Genomic DNA, 18,930 nt, shown 5'->3' with positions numbered 1-18,930 from the left:
ATGCTGGAAACAACTTTTTTCTATTGCCAAAGATTCAAGGGGTAGAGGCGGAGTCTGAAGGGGCCCGACAATTTTGGCAGTATGGGGCTCTGAAATTCCTGGTGGCAGCCCTGATCTCAGTAATGGGAAAATCTTCACTGATTACAGATTTTACCCCAGAATTGAGGATTTTGTTAATGACTGATCAATTTTGGGAGGAAAGAAGCAGATTTGTCTGATGAGATACATTACAGAGCTGCTTATTCTCACATGTACTCTTGATTGATGACATAAAAATTAAAGCTGCGGTTAGGCTTTAAATCACGTTTTCCTCTTGGAACTACATTTCCCATGATGACTTTCTCCGGCCGTGCGTCATGACGTTGCACGTAGTGGTCGTCTCCTCTGTGTTTATGGCCCTGCGTGCTGACGTCACCGCCTGGCGATCCCTTCGCCTCCAGCAGTATCTCCGTCGTTGTCGCTGCCGTGTACAGTTCCTGCCTTGCAGCCGGGAGTGGAGGGCGCGGAGCTCTGCCGGGCGGCCCCTCTGCAGCCTCGGGAGTCTTGTCGCTGCCATTATCGCCCTTATTCTGAGGAGCTGCTTCAGAGACCACCGTCATCGTGACCGCGCCGGCCGGGCTAGTGACTGCTGCTGCCGCCGTCCACCGAGAGGAGCGCCGCACTCTGCCGCTGTAAGTCGCCACATCAGCTGCTGCCTCCATTGTCACTGAGGGCTTTGTTCTGCTGTGATGAGTGCCGCTCTGGAGGGCGCACTTTACGGCACATAGTCTGGAGGGGGAGATGTTGCGTCCCATCCTCTCCAGCACTGGGGCCATTCATCATCACTGCCTTGGATATTCCCTAATAATCGCAGCATTTCTGCACATGGTGGCCCCTTATTTTATGGGGGCAGCTAAAATCCATGGTGACTACTGGATTATTGCGCTGGGCTAGCGGTGGATGTAACGTTTTCTGCCCGGTGCGCGGTCACTGTGACCGGATTGGAGCAGATTCCCCCTTTTTCATTTGTCATTATTGGGGTTTGGCTGCTCTGTGACCGTGATCATGTGACCTGGAGATCGCAGCGATGTGACGCGCCATCATACACCTCAGTAGAAGTCGCGCGTTATTTTTTTTCCCATTGTGGTCGTGTGATCATAGTCATGGCCAAAACGCTCTATGTTGCTACTACAACGCAACGTAATGACAGTGAACCGAGTCGCAACGTGAAAGCCGTAAAAAGTCGCAGCCAGGTGTTTTTATTTTTTTTCTTAGGATTAGTTTTTCGCTTTATTTTTCCGCTTTGCTGTGTGACACCATCCACTTGCACCGCGGTGTGGCTGACCAGTCACCGTGTACCGCAGCCTTCTGGTAAAAATGAATGTGCCCTGAAGGGGTCAGAGCAATCGCCAGACAAGTAATAGCCCAAAATGTTGAGATCGCCCCTTTGTTCACTTGTGGCACCTTGTAAGAGAGCGTGATCATACCCACTGCGAGTAGACAGCCTGACGCTAACCCCCTCGCATACGGGTAACATGTGCTCATGCATCATCTTCAGGCTCTTGTGAGTTGATGTAACATCTGTGATCATCATATTCTCACGGCCTTGTGGGGGATGCTGGGAATCTGGGGGCATTGACTACTATGCTGATTGTATGGCTGTGTGTGATTCTTAGGCAGCATTGATCTTACAATGAGTAGCCGGTCACTATACACGCCGGTGGCCACTGCACAGCAGTCGCCCCACCCCCACTGGTCCACATCCCGGTGGCCACTACAGCAGTCACCCCACCCCCCCACACACACACACTGGTCCACATCTTGCTGGCCACTACAACAGTCACCCCCCCCCCCCCCCCACTGGTCCACATCCTGGTGGACACTACAGCAGTCAAACCTTCCCCGCCCCACACACTGGTCTACATCCCGGTGGCCACTACAGCAGTCAAACCCCCTCACACACTGGTCCACATCCCGGTGGCCACTACAGCAGTCACCCCCTCCCCCTTCACTGGTCCACATCCCGGTGGCCACTACAGCAGTTAAACCCCCCTTCACTGGTCCACATCCCGGTGGCCACTATAGCAGTCAAACCCCCCCCACTGGTCCACTTCCCGGTGGCCACTGCAGCAGTCAAACACCCCCCCCCCCAACAGGTCCACATCCCGATAGCCACTACAGCAGTCAAACCCCCCCACTGGTCCACATCCCGGTGGCCACTATAGCAGTCAAACCACCCCCCCCCCAACAGGTCCCCATTCCGGTGGCCACTACAGCAGTCACCGTCCGCTGGTCCCCATTCCGGTGGCCACTACAGCAGTCACCGTCCGCTGGTCCCCATTCCGGTGGCCACTACAGCAGTCGCCCCCAATGGTCGTTTGAATCATTGTCTTTTACATGCAGAATGATTGATTTCAGGATAAACTGTCATGGCTACTAAACCCAGACAGCTAGCTCCTCAGCACATGAAGGGTTATTGTGCACAGGGTGATATATGCGCTCTTTCCAAGTTTGCTCAGGCTGTTGATTTTGGTGTTTAGTTTACGTTGTGTTAGAGGGAACTGCAGGCATTGTCAGGGAAGAGGGGGTTAAAATCTGCTTTGTTGATTAATTCGGAGTGTCCCACGCTGCCCCCTCAGGAGGGGCTTACATCTGTCTTCCTTGGCAGGACCACAAGTCTTTGTCACGAAGGCTGCTGCCTTGGGAGTCAGTTTTGGAGATTTGTTCCTGGTCCTATCCCCCCTCCTTGTGATTTGGGTTTCCTGTCCCGGGCGTCTGGGGCCTTCCTTTAATGTGTTTGGGTGTTTTGTGACCATTTTATTTTCGTTCTCTTTAGTCTTTCGATGTATTTCGTTACATTTCCTGTTCCTCTTGTTTCTTATTTTGACATAAACAAGAAGGAAACGAGAAAAATACTGTGAACTCTGCAGATAGAAGACTATGGAAGACTGTGAGCAAAAGCAGTGCAAAGAGACAATGGTGGGATATCCAAGTCAAACATCCAGATTGAATCCGTCTTATTGGATGCTATGGGACTATTTTTCACCTGTATGTATGTTCTTCACAAATTCTTAGCATATAAAGCTCCTTGTACACATTAGGTGGCTGATGATTATCTTCCCTGACTATAAAGCAAGCGCTCCTGTGTACTGAGCCCAATCCTCCGGCAGCGGCTTATGTCCTGGAGAACAATAGGACGAGCCTTTGAAAATCTGACCTGAATTCGTCTTGACATTGTCGGGAAATTTGGGAGGCCCCCATTCACATTGGTCAACCCCACCAATTTCAGTTGGATTGTCTGATTTTAGTATATGTAGAGGGTAGAGTTGAGATTCGCAGGACCCTGGTCTTGTGGCCTTGGTCAGAACCTTCCGGACCTCTTCCTATCTACCAACATACCCGGCGCCTCTTCTAATTTGCAGAGCTCTGGTCCGGCGACCAAGGACTACTGACGTGGCCGGTGGACCAGGGTCCTACAAATCTTTTCGCTCAACTTTAGTATGGGGTTCTTAAGTCTGTATTACACAGATACACAGCGAAATCTGGACACCTTGTGGCGCAATACTCCATTGTCTGGTGTATGGTACTTGCACTAGAGTAGCCCTGTGATGTTGCATGGAGCAGAATTCAACAAAAAGAGGCTCGGTTTACGTCTGTATGAAATCCAAGACACATCGAGATACCCTGGGGCCTTATAGGTGTTGTATTGTGGTTATTTACAAAGTGGAAGTTGAATTCTTTATTTTACTCACTTATAGAGTGCAATTCCACAACACTTTATAGATGTGATCATCACTGTCCCCATTGGGGCTCACAATCTAAATTCCCCATCAGTGTGTCTGTGGAGTGTAGGAGGAAACCCATACAAACTCCTTGCAGATGTTGTCTTCAGCGCTGCAAGGCTGCCGTGCTAACCACTGAGCCACCATCTAACGTGTCACCCTCTTTCTTTTCACACGTCCGTGTTTCCGGTACTTGTGACGGCCATTTTCACACGTACCGGAGACACGGACATAGCTAGAACCATTAAAATCAGTGGATCTGCGCACATGACGATGTTTTGACATGGACCACGTGGAGCACATGTGTGTTCGTCTGCTCCACACGGTAACATGTCCGTTTTTCATCGGCAGCATGGGTGTCAGATGGACTGCACACCGATGTGACGTATCGTAGAAAACTGGTCTTTTGAAATAAAATGATTTCTTTTTTATACTCGCCTATCCCTGGTGCTGCTGTCTTTATCGATGCTGTCACTTGCTTCCAGGCCCGCTCATTATGCTCATGAATATCCCCTGCATTGCAGACCCAGAAACAGCAGCTGCGCCGGAGGCAGCAGCAGGGACAGGTGATTATAAAAATTTCATGCTGTCCGTGTGCTATGCGGATGTCACACATATAGCACACTGACCGCACATACAACACGCACACCTACACTACGGACAGTGTAAAACGTGTGTTTTGCATGGAAGAGTGAAAGAGGCTGTAGGCTGTGTGCGCAGAGCGCGTTTTTTGATGCAGATTGTGGCCCAAATCTGCATGTCTATATTTATGCCAATGACAATTCTGAAGTGTTGTGCACATGTTGCTTATCAGTTTCCTTCCATATTTGATGCAGAAAATAATCTGCAGCATATCAATTGTTGGTGCGTCTTTTCCTCTCTCCCCCCCCCACCCCCCCCCCCCCCCCATTTTCCTTTTCTCAGCCCCGCATTTTTTGCATGCATTTTTCTTAAGCCTCTCTCACAAGTCAGTGATTCTGGTACGTATGTGACAGTTTTTATACGTACCAGAATCACGGACATGCGCATACCCATTATAATAAATGTGTCTGCGCACACATCAGTGTTTTGTTTTTTTTTTTTTTTCCCCTGACCGTGTCTGTGTGGCATGCTCCGCACAGAGACATGTCCGTTTTTGTTTTTTTATTAGCATCAACTGATGTCCCACCGACACACACACACACACACACACACACACACACACACACACACACACACACACTATGGTGTGATCCGTGAAACACGTACCAGAGAGACACAGACATAAAAATAAAAAGCATTTTATATTCACCTTCTCTGGCCTCAGCTGGCTGCTGCTTGAGCCGGCTTGTTATGGTCATGTATATGTATTTATGCATGACACCATGACTCGGAAGTAGCTGCAGCGGTGGCTGGAAACACAGCAGAGCCAAAGAGTTCAGCACCAGGGATAGCAGGAGCGGGACAGGTGAGTTTATCGCCCTGTGCAATGACGGATTGCACATGGACAACCCACGTGCGCCGTGAATCACGGCAGGACATATGCGTTTTTAACACGTCAGTGAAAACATCTGTGTTTTTCACTGACATGTGAAACTGGCCTTACAAGACTGTGTAGCTTTCATGCAGAAAATTTCTGCACCAAATCTAATGTGCGCTCATAGCCTTAAAGGGACTCTGTCAGCACAGAACGACTGTTCAAACCAGGCGCTTGGTGCATTGTGGTGTGGCTAATCATTTAAATCCACTCTCCCCTCTTCTTTGACCACTCTTGCCTCATAGAGGCTCTCTGGCCTCCCTTCCAACACTCTTGCACCCCTCCAATCTATCCTAAACTCTGCGGCCCGCCTAATCCACCTCTCCCCTCGCTACTCCCCAGCCTCACCACTCTGCCAATCCCTTCACTGGCTTCCCATCACCCAACGACTCCAGTTCAAAACACTAACCATGACATACAAAGCCATGCACAACCTGTCTCCTCCCTACATCTGTGACCTAGTCTCCCGGTACCTACCTGCACGCAACCTCAGATCCTCACAAGATCTCCTTCTCTGCCCCTCCCTTATCTCCTCTTCCCACAATCGCGTACAAGATTTCTCCCGTGCATCCCCCATACTCTGGAACGCTCTACCTCAGCACATCAGACTCTCCCCTACCGTGGAAAGCTTCAAGAGGAACCTCAAGACCCATCTCTTCCAACAAGCCTACAACCTACAATAGCCCTCAGTCCAGTAGACCACTGCGCAACCAGCTCTGTCCTCACCTATCGTACCATCACCCATTCCCTGTAGACTGTGAGCCCTCGCGGGCAAGGTCCTCTCTCCTCCTATACCAGTCTGTTTTGTACTGTTAATGATTGTTGTACGTATACCCTTTCACTTGTAAAGCGCCATGGAATAAATGGCGCTATAATAATAAATAATAATAATAATAATAATAATAATAATAGAGCCAGAGAAGTGTGGAAATCACTGGAATACCAGTAGGTGGGAAGATAGATTTACTTGGCCACACCATGATGCATGGAGCACCTGTACTTGGTTGACACAATCATCCTGTGCTGACCGTACCTTTAATCCGATTGTGACTGTTGGCTGCAATATCAAAAACCACAGTGTGCTCTTCATAGCCACATAAAAAGCGGCTGAGTGTATATATGATGTTAATTGCTGCTTGGTTAGCCTTGCCTCGTTAGTTTTGGTTGTGCCTGTAGTCTGACTCATTCACTAAGGCTGGTTTCACATCTCCAGACAAATCAGTACAGTTACATTCATTTACAATGGAAGCAAACACCATGCGGACACCTGCGGTTGTGTATGAAGCAGGTGTCCACACGGTGTCGCCCTTCCATTGTAAATAAATGTAACTGTAATGCATTTATGCCGGATCCGGCTTCCGGCAAAATACCGGAGAGTGAAACCAGCCTAAATGTGACTGGTCCGGTCACACCTTTACTGCGTTTGTCCGCATCTTATCCCCATTATTGAAAAATTATCATTTGAATTGATTTGCACGAGACTGCAGGACTATGGTAAATCTGAAGCCTCTGTCACTCCAGCTCTTATCGCGCAGTGCGACCGCCTCCTGCTTAACTGATGGCTCTTTTGCCTGAAGTCACTGAGCATAGAGACTGTCAGTCAAGCAGGAGGCAGCACTGGGCGACGAATAGAGCTGGAGTGACAGAGGATTCAGATCTATCATAGTCCTTCAGTCTCGTGCATATCAAATCACACTGTTTGTTTGAGTAATGGATGAACAATCTGGCCATGTAAAGTTATTGCTGGACTTTTTTTTTTTTTTTTATAAAAAGAGCTACATGCACATATAAATTGGGGAATGAAATCCTGCTTTAAGTACATATAATGTAATGTTATCAGCTGCACATGTCCTGTTTACGCTGCGTTCTGCAGCTGATCACAATAATATGTACACCTTCTTGAAAATCTGAACGAGTTTTTGCCTCATTCATCAGGTGATTTCCGACCTGTTTAATTAGGATGACTAGTCGGGAGGGAGTGTTCCTGCAAACTGTCATTTTCTATCATCCCCTTTAAATGGGCCTCTACACCTACCAGCAGTATAGAAACGGGTGATGAAAAGCCGTTCCTAAATTACCTCTCAAGATTAAGATAAATATCAGCAGTGAGAAAGGCGATAATACATAACTTTTAATGGAATTGTTTAAAGAGGACTCACCAGTGTAATATACAGTGTGGGGTTAATCCAGGAAACACCACTGTGATCTTGGATGGATTTTTGTTAGGTTAAGGTTGGTAATTTTTGCTGTTTACATGTATGAAAAGCCTGTTTTTGGGGGATTTATTAACCCCACACTGTATATTACACTGGTGAGTCCTCTTGGGAGGCTTGGTTCCCACTGGAATATATCCTCCTATGACCCCAACCTAACTAATAGATAGGATTATAGGTTTATGTCATCACTTTACAGTGTCTATGAACCTTGGACACTGATTTGGTGTTGAAGCCCCTCGATGTCCATCTGGTGATTATGGTCTATTACTGACGGACACCACCGGGGGGGCTCCAACACTATTTTTGTTGGTCCTCTTGGACATGAATATTGTTTCATTTGTTTGCACAAAAAAATATTTTATAAATTGCAGCACTACGCAATTTTTTAAATAATTCCATTAAAAGTTATGTATTATCCCCTTTCTCATTGGGCCTCTACACCTACAACACATGGTCAACATGTGGTACATGTTCAATAAAGCGTAGGGGAAGAGAGATCATGATCAGCGGGTAAAGCTTTTTTTTTTTTTTTTTTTTTTTTTTACTCATTACTTCCACACTAACATATTCCCATACTTTTGCGATTTTCACTCTTTAATACCTGGATACTAGACATGAGCATTTGTTCCAGCTTTGAGAAGTTTTTCACATTTACATACTTGACACTGCGAATGCTAAAGAGTGTCCTATTATGGCATATAGAGGGCATAGCTGGGGGTCCTGCTCCACTGCCCCTAGGAGCCGAGAGCCACTGACCTCTGAGAGGTGAGGGCCTGTGCTGATTTGCTATCACAACTAGCAGCATATTCTGATGGTGACAACAGGAGTTGTCATAGGGGAAATAATGTGTTGCATTCCTAATTTTAAGGTTGAGTGTCTGTGTCAGTTTTTCAGTGCATCCTGTTCCCACGGGACATTAGTGCTGCAAAAATAAAGCGGGGAGATCCGGTGTGGAATTTTGTTGCAGAAAAGTGTAATCTGCCGCACGTTTCATACAAAAAATTTCAAAAGATAAATTTGCTGATGTGGCCTAAATTGCCCAAAACAACTGATTCCATCATTTTAAGCACAAAGGGAAAAATCTGCAGAAGCCTATATGGAGCCGCTCCGTCTGGCTGTGCCCTGTCCGTGCAGCATCCACATCCACATCGCCATGAGCTTGGGTTTTGCTTTGCAGGTGAAGTCCAGGGAGTAATTTCCATGACTTGCAGAACTAATGTCCCTGATGGTTTTGACAGGAAATCCCTGAAGATGTTCCAGCCATCTGAGTACATTGGTGGTACTGTATTTAGCCGCTCAACTCGTGTCCTCACAAGCAATCTGTCTATGCTAAATTTGGTAAATGAGCGTAGTAATGGCCCAAAAGTGGTAAAGCATCAGCGGGATGCCGGCTTTTCATCTCAAGGTCCTTTTTTTTTTTTTTAATATATTAGGCTACTTTCACACATCCGGTTTGAGCACTGCGGCTCAATCAGGCTGTGAAAACTATGCAACTGATTCAGCGAAAACACTGCATCCTTTGCATAAGTTTTTACATGCGGCCTGTCCGTTTTTTTCCGGTTGCGGCATGCTACTGAGCATGCGCAGTGGAAAAAACCGCATGCGGCAAGCGGATGCGGTTTTTTCCGCATCGCGCCGCATCCGGCCTCCATAGGTATGCATTGAAAAATGCGCCGCAGCGGCCGGATGCGGCGCGATGCGGTGTTTTTTGCCGGAGCAAAAAACGTTGCAGGGAACGTTCGATCCGGCCGCGGCATCGGCTAAATCTGCCGCATGCGGCAAAAACCGGACCGAACGCAAGCCCCTGCGGCACAATACGGCACTAATGTAAGTCTATGCAAAAAAAAACGCAACCGGCGTTACAAAAGCCGGTTGCGGTTTTTCTGCAGAACGCCGTATTGTGCCGCAGAGCAAAAATCCGGATGTGTGAAAGTAGCCTAAGAAGTTTCCTATGACATTATTTGCTCTATGCTCAGGAAGTATTCATCCTATTCAATAACTGGTCATCTTTCTTTTTTTTTTCTCCTGTGACATTAGAACCAGGCTATACGCTTTTGAAATAAAGCTGACCGTCCACCATAGACGGCTTCCGGTCAGTTTTTCGTATCTGTCTGAAATTTTTCCAGGAGTCTCTTAGTGTTGTAGGTTGAGTGAACGACCTGTGAATCAAATCGGTCAGCAGCGAGGATGCGGCTAGGTAGAAGGATCTGCGTGAGGCTGAGGGGCTGCAATTGCATTATCACAGGAGGCTAAGAATCTGCCAGTGCCTAGTTGCGGGAGGCTGCCAGTGCCTAGTTGCGGGAGGCTGCCAGTGCCTAGTTGCGGGAGGCTGCCAGTGCCTAGTTGCGGGAGGCTGCCAGTGCATCATAACGTCCTACTGCACCTCCACACAACTTCAAGATTTCTCACTGTAGAGCAGGACTCTACACATAAAGGGAGAAACTTGGGTTTTTGTTTTTTTGGGGGGGCGGGGGGGGGGGTTTATTGTTTAGCATTGAAGTGCTGCTTTTAGCCCAACGTTTCTTCCCCTACTTATACTCACCATGCAGCATCTTTGCCCTTTTTTTTTTTTTTCTTTGCACCACTTTTTTCCTGTGACGCCATCTTGCCTGTGCAACTACAGAAGATGACACAAGCTCTCAATGTAAGTCTGAGAGCCAGAACGAGGCTCTCATAGACTTGTATTGAGTTGTGACCTCCGGACGCTCCATGAAACACTGGAGTGGCCGGTAGGTAATAAACTTAAGCAGCAGCCGATAGGAGAAGCAGCGCTAGCAAATGAAAATGCCGGCAGGAGCGTATAAGACAGGGAGCAGGGTTGGGAGCCTAAACGGGATAAGTGTCCTGCGGTTATATCCGCAGGAGCTCCCAGAAAACCGCAGCACAACGTTGTCTGTTTCCATGCTGTGGTTTATTTGCGGAATGTCCTGCGGATATGGTGCGGGCATTCTGCATTGAGGATACAGTACCATGGCTTCGGCATTGGATCCTCAATGCAGAACAAGTGCTGGAGTGATCGGGGCGTTCATACTTTCCTCCATCACGCAGCACTTCTCTCCGGTGGCCATGTCACTCTGTTAGCGTCTGCTCTGCACTGTGCAGGAGAAGGTGGGCGGGCCTGCACTAGCTCTGGCTGTCACATGACCGGAGCTCGTGCAGGCCCCGCCCACCTCCTGCTTCCTGCTCCTAGCTCCGCTGCCATCCTCTACAGCGAGGGAAAGTGACCGGGTGTCTGCTATCAAGGCAGGTAAGTATGGGACCAAGGCAGATTTCCGCAGGTAAATGCGCAAGAATAATTGACATGCAGTTATGTGCGGCTGCGGGAAATCCGCAACATATTCCGCAACTGCACATACCACAGCATGGACACAGACACTCCCCATGTCCAATAGGATAACATGGGGAGTGTCTGTACTTGCTGAAACCTGCGGATTTATCTGGAAAATCCAGATAAATCCGCAGGTTTTCCGTGGCAAAATCCGCAGGAGCAAGCTCCCGTGGGCACATAGCCTTAGTCTGTTGCCCCATCAGCTCAAACGTTGTAATCCTGTTTTCCAGGACTTAAGTTGTAAGCCATGAAGAAGCCACTGATAGTAGGCTACCATGCAATGCGACCAGAGCCTTAACTTTACATTTGGCATTGTATTTGGGGTCTAGGAGTTGGGTTGCATGAAGTAAAGGCCCCGTCACACTAAGCAACATCGCTAGCAACATCGCTGCTAACGAACAACTTTTGTGACGTAGCAGCGATGTTGCTAGTGATGTTGCTGTGTGTGAAATCCAGCAACAACCTGGCCCCTGCTGTGAGGTCGTTGGTTGTTGCTGAATGTCCTGGGCCATTTTTTAGTTGTTGCTCCCCCGCTGTGAAGCACAGATCGCTGTGTGTGACAGCGAGACAGCAACAACTAATGTGCAGGCAGCAGGAGCCGGCTTCTGCGGAGGCTGGAAACCACAGTAAACATCGGGTAACCAAGAAGCCCTGTCCTTGGTTACCCGATATTTACCTTTGTTACCAGCCTCCACCGCTCTCACTGTCAGTGCCGGCTCCTGCTCTGTGCACATGTAGCTGCAGGACACATCGGGTTAATTAACCCGATGTGTGCTGTAGCTAGGAGAGCAAGGAGCCAGCGCTAAGCATTGTGCGCTGCTCCCTGCTCTGTGCACATTTAGCTGCAGTACACATTGGGTAATTAACCCCATGTGTGCTGTAACTAGGAGAGCAGGGAGCCAGCGCTCAGTGTGCGCTGCTCCCTGCTCTCTGCACGTGTAGCTCCGTGCCCTGGTAACCAAGGTAAATATCGGGTTGGTTACCCGATATTTACCTTAGTTACCAAGCGCAGCATCTTCCACGCTGCGCTGGGGGCTGGTCACTGGTTGCTGGTGAGCTCACCAGCAACTCGCGTAGCCACGCTCCAGCGATCCCTGCCAGGTCAGGTTGCTGGTGGGATCGCTGGAGCGTCACAGTGTGACATCTCACCAGCAACCTCCTAGCAACTTACCAGCGATCCCTATCGTTGTTGCTGTGACTGGACCTTAAGTGTCTGAGCTGAGGGAGAAAGTCTTCACCGCTGTGTGATTGTGATCTTTATTCCTGATCCACATACGCAGTGATCTCCAGAGCGGATACACAGCGTTAGGAAACGACACAGAATGGCTTGTATTGTGACGTCCATTATCATACTTTGAATTAGGTCTTATATGTTCACTCTGACCGGTTTCCTTCCTGCCTCAGTCACTTTTTTTTTTTTTCCTTCTTCCTTGGAGAGCACCTCTTTCCTGTTCATGAGAAATTATAGTTTTTGTTTTTGTTTGCTTTTTCTTTCTGTATACTCCTTTTTGCCTGAATTTAGTTTATAGGTCACCCACAAGTTTTATGGATGCTTGTCTACTGTAGCAGAGCCTTAGTATTTTACAGCACTGCCATTGTGGATGAGATCTTACAAAATCATGCATATGGTTAAGAAAATCCACAACAGAAATTGACTAATACTGCTAATTTGAAATCTCCATTATGTCAATGTAGACTCCAGATTGTCATCACTGGGTGAAAACTGTGGCAAAGCCGTAACAATTGTGCGGTGAAATCCGATACGTTTTGTGTGCACATACCCTTAAGGTGGCTTTACACACTGCAACATCGCAAACGACATCGCTGTAACGTCACCGGTTTTGTGACGTAATAGCAACCTCCCCAGCGACATTGCAGTGTGTGAAACACATCAGCGACCTGGCCCCTGTTGTGAAGTTGCTGATCGCTACAAATCGTTCAGGACCATTCTTTGGTCCTTTTGTTTCCCGCTGTGCAGCAAAGTCAGTGTGTAAAGGGGACTTAAAACACTGGAAACGAGTGATGTGTCACAATATCTGTCAGTCGGTCTCTCCCTCTCGGTCTCTATTCTCTCTCTGTCGGTACGTCACTATCTCTGTCCCTCTCAGTCTGTCGGTCATTTTCCCCTCCTCTCTCATACTCACCGATCCCTGATCCCCGGCGCGGCACTGCACGGCATTCACACTGCTGCGGCGGCTTTTCCTCTTTTGAAAAAGCCGGCCGCTCATTAAACAATTTCGCTACTTTCGCAAATTCCCTACTTTCCCCACCCACAGGCGCCTATGATTGGTTGCAGTGAGACACGCCCCCACGCTGAGTGACAGGTCTTACTGCACCCAATCACAGCAGCCGGTGGGCGTGTCTATACTGTGCAGTGAAATAAATAATTAAATAATTAAAAAAAAATGGCGTGCGCGCGCCCCCCCCCCCCCAATTTTAATACCAGCTAGATAAAGCCATATGGCTGAAGGCTGGTATTCTCAGGATGGGGAGCCCCACGTTATGGGGAGCCCCCCAGCCTAACAATATCAGTCAGCAGCCGCCCAGGATTGCCGCATACATTATATGAGACAGTTCTGGGACTGTACCCGGCTCTTCCCGATTTGCCCTGGTGCGTTGGCAAATCGGGGTAATAAGGAGTTATTGGCAGCCCATAGCTGCCAATAAGTCCTAGATTAATCATGTCAGGCGTCTCCCCGAGAAACCTTCCATGATTAATCTGTAAATTACAGTAAATAAACACACACAACTAAAAAAATCATTTATTAGAAATAAAAAACACAAACAAATTCCCTCATCACCAATTTAAGAAGCCCCCAAAAAGCCCTCCTTGTCCGGCGTAATCCACGGACCTCCAACGTCGCTTCCAGCTCAGCTGCATGCAGGTGACAGGAGCAGCAGAAGACACCGCCGCTCCTGTCACCTCCACGCAGCTAATGAAGACAGCCGCGCGATCGGCTGAGCTGTCACTGAGGTTACCCGCTGTCACTGGATCCAGCGGTGGATCCAGCGGTGGATCCAGCGGTGGATCCAGCGGTGGCCGCGGGTAACCTCCATGACAGCTCATCTGATCGCGCTACTCACCGCCGCTCCGGTCAGCTCCACGCAGCAACTGAGGTGAGTGCGCTAATCAGCTGAGCTGTCACTGAGGTTACCCGCGGCCACCGTTGCATCCACCGCTGGATCCAGGTAACCTCAGTGACAGCTCAGCTGATCGCGCTATTGCCTTCATTAGCTGCGTGGAGGTGACAGGAGCGGCGGTGTATTCTGCTGCTTCTGTCACCTCCATGCAGCAGAGCTGGATGCGACGCTGGAGGTCCGTGGATTACGCCGGACAAGGAGGGCTTTTTGGGGCTGATTAAATTGGTGATGAGGGAATGGGTTTGTGTTTTTTATTTCTAATAAATTATTTTTTTAGTTGTGTGTGTGTGTTTATTTACTGTAATTTACAGATTAATCATGGAAGGTATCTCGGGGAGATGCCTGACATGATCTAGGACTTATTGGCAGCTATGGGATGCCAATAACTCCTTATTACCCCGATTTGCCAACGCACCAGGGCAAATCGGGAAGAGCCGGGTACAGTCCCAGAACTGTCGCATATAATGTATGCGGCAATTCTGGGCGGCTGCTGACTGATATTGTTAGGCTGGGGGGCTCCCCATAACGTGGAGCTCCCCATCCTGAGAATACCAGCCTTCAGCCGTATGGCTTTATCTGGCTGGTATTAAAATTGGGGGGGGACCGCACGCCGTTTTTTTTAATTATTTATTTCACTGCACAGTATAGACACGCCCACCGGCTGCTGTGATTGGGTGCAGTGAGACACCTGTCACTCAGCGTGGGGGCATGTCTCACTGCAACCAATCATAGGTGCCTGTGGGCGGGGAAAGTAGGGAATACGAAATTGTTTAATGAGCGGCCGGCTTTTTCAAAATAGTAAAAGCCGCCGCAGCAGTGTGAATGCCATGCAGCGCCGCGCCGGGGATCGGTGAGTATGAGAGAGGAGGGGAAAATGACCGACAGACTGAGAGAGGGACAGAGATAGTGACGGACCGACAGAGAGAGAATAGAGACAGAGAGGGAGAGACCGACTGACAGAGAATAGTGATTGACAGATATTGTGACACATCACTCGTTTCCAGTGTTTGACTAGCTAGGTAGTTCTGCAGGTCCGAATCGCTGTTGCGTCGTTGGCCAGGTTTGCCTGTTTGACAGCTCACCAGAGACTCACCAGAGACTTTGTAGAGATCCCAGCCAGGTTGGGATCGCTGGTGGGATCGCTGAAAGTCTGTGTGTAAAGGGGCCTTTTAAATAGTATCTGTCAGGTGACTTTGTAGTACAATACTAATGTTCTCTTTTAAATAGGGCTTAAGGAGATCTTTCAGATCAGTAACTTTTATTACTCTACCTTATCCTGTTATCTTGCTGTAAGCTCCATAATATTGTGTCTCCTGCACACTAGTCAAGTGTATGTAAATACAATTTGCATATTCACTGCTCCCCCCCCCACACCTCCCAGTGCATTCATGATCACTGCTGAGAGGTGGGAGATAGTATGGGTGGGGGCAGTGGTGCAATTTCAGTTCAGATTTACTATCACTGATACCAGCTCAGAGATGGGAAGGGGAGCAGTGAATATACAGTTTGTATTTACATATGCTTGACTAGTTACTATATCACACTGAATTCTACTGAGCTTTTTTACAACAAGATAACAGGAGAATGTAAAGCAATAAAACTTTTATTAAAACATTGTCTGGTTGTGTGGTATTGCAGCAGCGTACAATTCGCTTACAGACCCGGCCATGGACAACAGTGGCACTATTTTTGGAGTATAATGAACGGTAGTTGTCCATGTTTTTCTAATCTTTCATTTCCTAAGCTAGTTTGTTCTGTCCAATATGTAATAGGCTGTCCCTGTATATTATGAAGGCCAGTTGGAAGAGGAAGATGCAGTTACTTAGGCTACTGTCACAATTTAGCGACGCTCCAGCGATTCCCAACAGCGATCTGACCTGGTCAGGATCGCTGGTGCGTCGCTACATGGTCACTGGTGAGCTGTCAATGAGGCAGATCTCACCAGTGACCAACCAGCAGCGACGCGTGGAAGCGACGATGCACTTGGTAACTAAGGTAAATATCGGGTAACCAAGGGCTTGATTACCCAATATTTACCTTTGTTACCAGCGCACATCACTTAGCGCTGGCTCCCTGCACTCCTAGTCACAGTACACATCGGGTTAATAAGCAAATCGCTGTGCTTATTTACCCGATGTGTACTCCAGCTACGTGTGCAGGGAGGCGGCACTGACAGTCTGAGAGCAGCGGTGCTAGTAACTAATGTAAATATCGGGTAACCAAGAAAGGGCTTCCATTGGTTACCTGATATTTACATTGGTTACAGCTTAACGCAGGCTGCCAGACGCCGGCTCCCTGCACATTCAGATCGTTGCTCTCTTGCTGTCACACACAGCGATGTGTGCTTCACAGCGGGAGAGCAACAACCAAAAAAATGAACCAGCACTGTGTGTAACAAGCAGCGATCTCTGCTCCAGTGTCACACACAGCGAGATTGCTAATGAGGTCACTGCTGCGTCACAAAAACCGTGACTCAGCAGCGATCTCGCTATGTGTGAAGCACCCCTTAGTTTACTGCTGCCTGTAAGTTTGGATTGAATAGAAACAGACGAGCACAGCAAACTGAAGAGAAGCTGTGCCAAGATTCTCAGGTGTTGTTTCTACCTTTACATGCTGTTCCATAATGCACCAGAATCCATTTTCTATTCTTCTTACATAACTATAAGATACCATGAAGTTGGATGACTACATAGATCTCCCTTGTGTTTTCAGACTACACACCTCAAGTCTTTGCCCCCAAACAGTGGTGTATCCCAGCTGCGATGCAAGAAGTCTCACACTGCTATCAAATTGTGAGACAACAGAGAGCCCAGCTCAAGTCTCAACTTCCGTAAAGTTTTCCTAACTGTAGATTTGAGAGGTTTTATATATTACTGTTTGTAGTTGTTGGTGTTTGTGGTTTTTCTTATATTTTTTTTTTTGTCTTCTCATAATTTTATGTTAAATATGACATTCGAGTCATTACTGTCCCCCGGCTATAAGAATGTTCTCTCAACATTAAACGGTCTGTTGTTGCAGCTTTTCTTAATGTGCCCACGCTAGAATGTCCATGCGGATTTTTTTGCCTGAAAATCCGCAACTTTCGCGGCAAATCCGCACCCGTGGATTTACCGCGGATTTGCCGCGGATTTTGATGCGGATTTCATTTTTTTTTTTTTTTTCCCCATTCAAAACAGAAAATCCGCACCAAAACTGCACCAAACAATTGACATGCTGCAGTTTGTTCCGCATCAAAATCCGCGGCAAAATCCGCAGCGGAAAAATCCGCAGCATGGGCACAGCATTTCCAAAATGCCATTGAAATGGCTGGGGAGTAGCTGTGCTGCAGATTTTCGGCAAATCCGCGCTAAATCCGCGTCAAAATCCGCGTCAAATCCGCGATAAATCCTGTAGCGTGGGCACATAGCCTTAGATGCCTATACAAATTGGATGAATGCCGGTTTCCGTATAACTGACCTAATATCTGTGGGGGGTGCCCTCACTTTCCCCTGATGACATATCTGGACATGATTTGGATTTCAATGTGCCATATCCTTTTTGTTTTCTTGTTAGATATGCCACAAGCAGAGATTTCTGGTAGTGATCTATTGAAAACACAAGAATATTTGGCCAAAATAAACAATGTGTATGGTAGAGATGGGAGAATTTGTTGTTGAAGGATATAGTCACCACATTAATGGTCTTCCTTTTGACATATTTGGTAACCTCTTTCCTCCAACTGAAGCCTGCGCTGTATCCCACTGAATGGGCATATTGGACCTATTGTGAATAGAGCATATATTTGTTGATCTTTCCTCTATGGGTATGCTGAGAGTATACAAGCTTTGCCCGGTGAACTCGCTAAGCGCATATCATGTATATGTCGTGCCATGGTTATGTGAAATAGGCTCCTAGTCTCAATGCACCGAGGACTTTACAGACCGGCATTGGTGACTGTTGGGCAGATCCGTTGCACAAACCTTCATAATCTAATCATTAGCTCTCTTGTGTTATCTGACCTCGTTACTTGGCTCTGAACCTGTTTGACAGAAATATGAAACCTCTGGATTTGCTTCTGGATTCTTGTTGCTTTTTTGTTAACCTCCAGGGAAAATTTGATTGATTGCATTCCCACTTTCATTTAACAACTAGATATACAATTCACTCCAGTGTAAGATATAGTGGACGATTTGGTGTTTTTAAAAGATGCAGGACCACAACACACAATAGTACCTGACAAACTTTTTCATCTCAGGAGGAAACTTGGAGCCAGTTTGGCTATTTTAGGCTCTCGGCACTCTCATTGAGACCCTATCAAAGCTTGAGGTTCCTCAAATTGTCCTTTGCCTTGAAGCATCTATTAAAGCATCATGAAACCATTAGTAAGTGCCATTCAAAATGCTCTAATAGGACATTTCTAGGCATATTGGTTACCTGGTTCCTGGGATGCATCCAGTACTCTTTACCATGTACAGAGGGTAAAATCAGAAACCATATAGCCCTAAAACAGTGTACTTCAAGGGGATCTCTCTCTGCCTCTACCATTGGTGATTCACATGTATAAGCTGTCCAAGGGGGCAGTGGGACCCTCCTTTTTTATAAATGCCTCGGGCATGGGCCAAGGGTAATGCACCCTTCCCCGTCTCCACCCATCCCTTAGGACATTGATGGAGAAGCCACTATGTAGTTGCACATCCCTGGAGAGGTGAGAGTAGCTCCCCTTATAGTTTTGTGCCTGATGTATTCTGTAAGCACTCCGATTAGCCAGCACACTAGGTCGGCATATTAAAGGGAACAAATTGGCAGGATTTTATATATAACCTAAAGCCAGTGCTATACTGGCACTATCAGGCTGATTCTATACATACCTGTAGTGCTCAGCTCGGATGTTTAGGTTTTGAAATCCAAAAAAGTAAAGTTTATAAAATTTAGCTGCTTGGTGATTGACAGCAGCAAAGGAGCAGATAATATATTCATAGTTATCCCCTC

At 47.5% G+C, this 18,930-nt stretch overlaps 1 protein-coding gene across 1 annotated transcript in view; it reads left to right on the top strand.

Annotated features, from left to right (window-relative positions):
* Nucleotides 1-428: 428 nt before the first annotated feature.
* Nucleotides 429-18,930, top strand: part of PELI1 (pellino E3 ubiquitin protein ligase 1) — a 52,515-nt gene continuing 34,013 nt past the window's right edge. The window contains exon 1 of the mRNA XM_075339255.1: nucleotides 429-671. The gene's annotated coding sequence lies outside the window, so the exon portion shown is untranslated. The remainder of the gene's footprint in view (nucleotides 672-18,930) is intronic.

The sequence above is a fragment of the Anomaloglossus baeobatrachus genome, chromosome 3, assembly GCF_048569485.1.
Source record: "Anomaloglossus baeobatrachus isolate aAnoBae1 chromosome 3, aAnoBae1.hap1, whole genome shotgun sequence".
Taxonomy (NCBI): Eukaryota; Metazoa; Chordata; class Amphibia; order Anura; family Aromobatidae; genus Anomaloglossus; species Anomaloglossus baeobatrachus.
The sequence above is the reverse complement of the archived record's forward strand: the minus strand, read 5'-3'. Positions and strand labels throughout refer to the sequence as shown.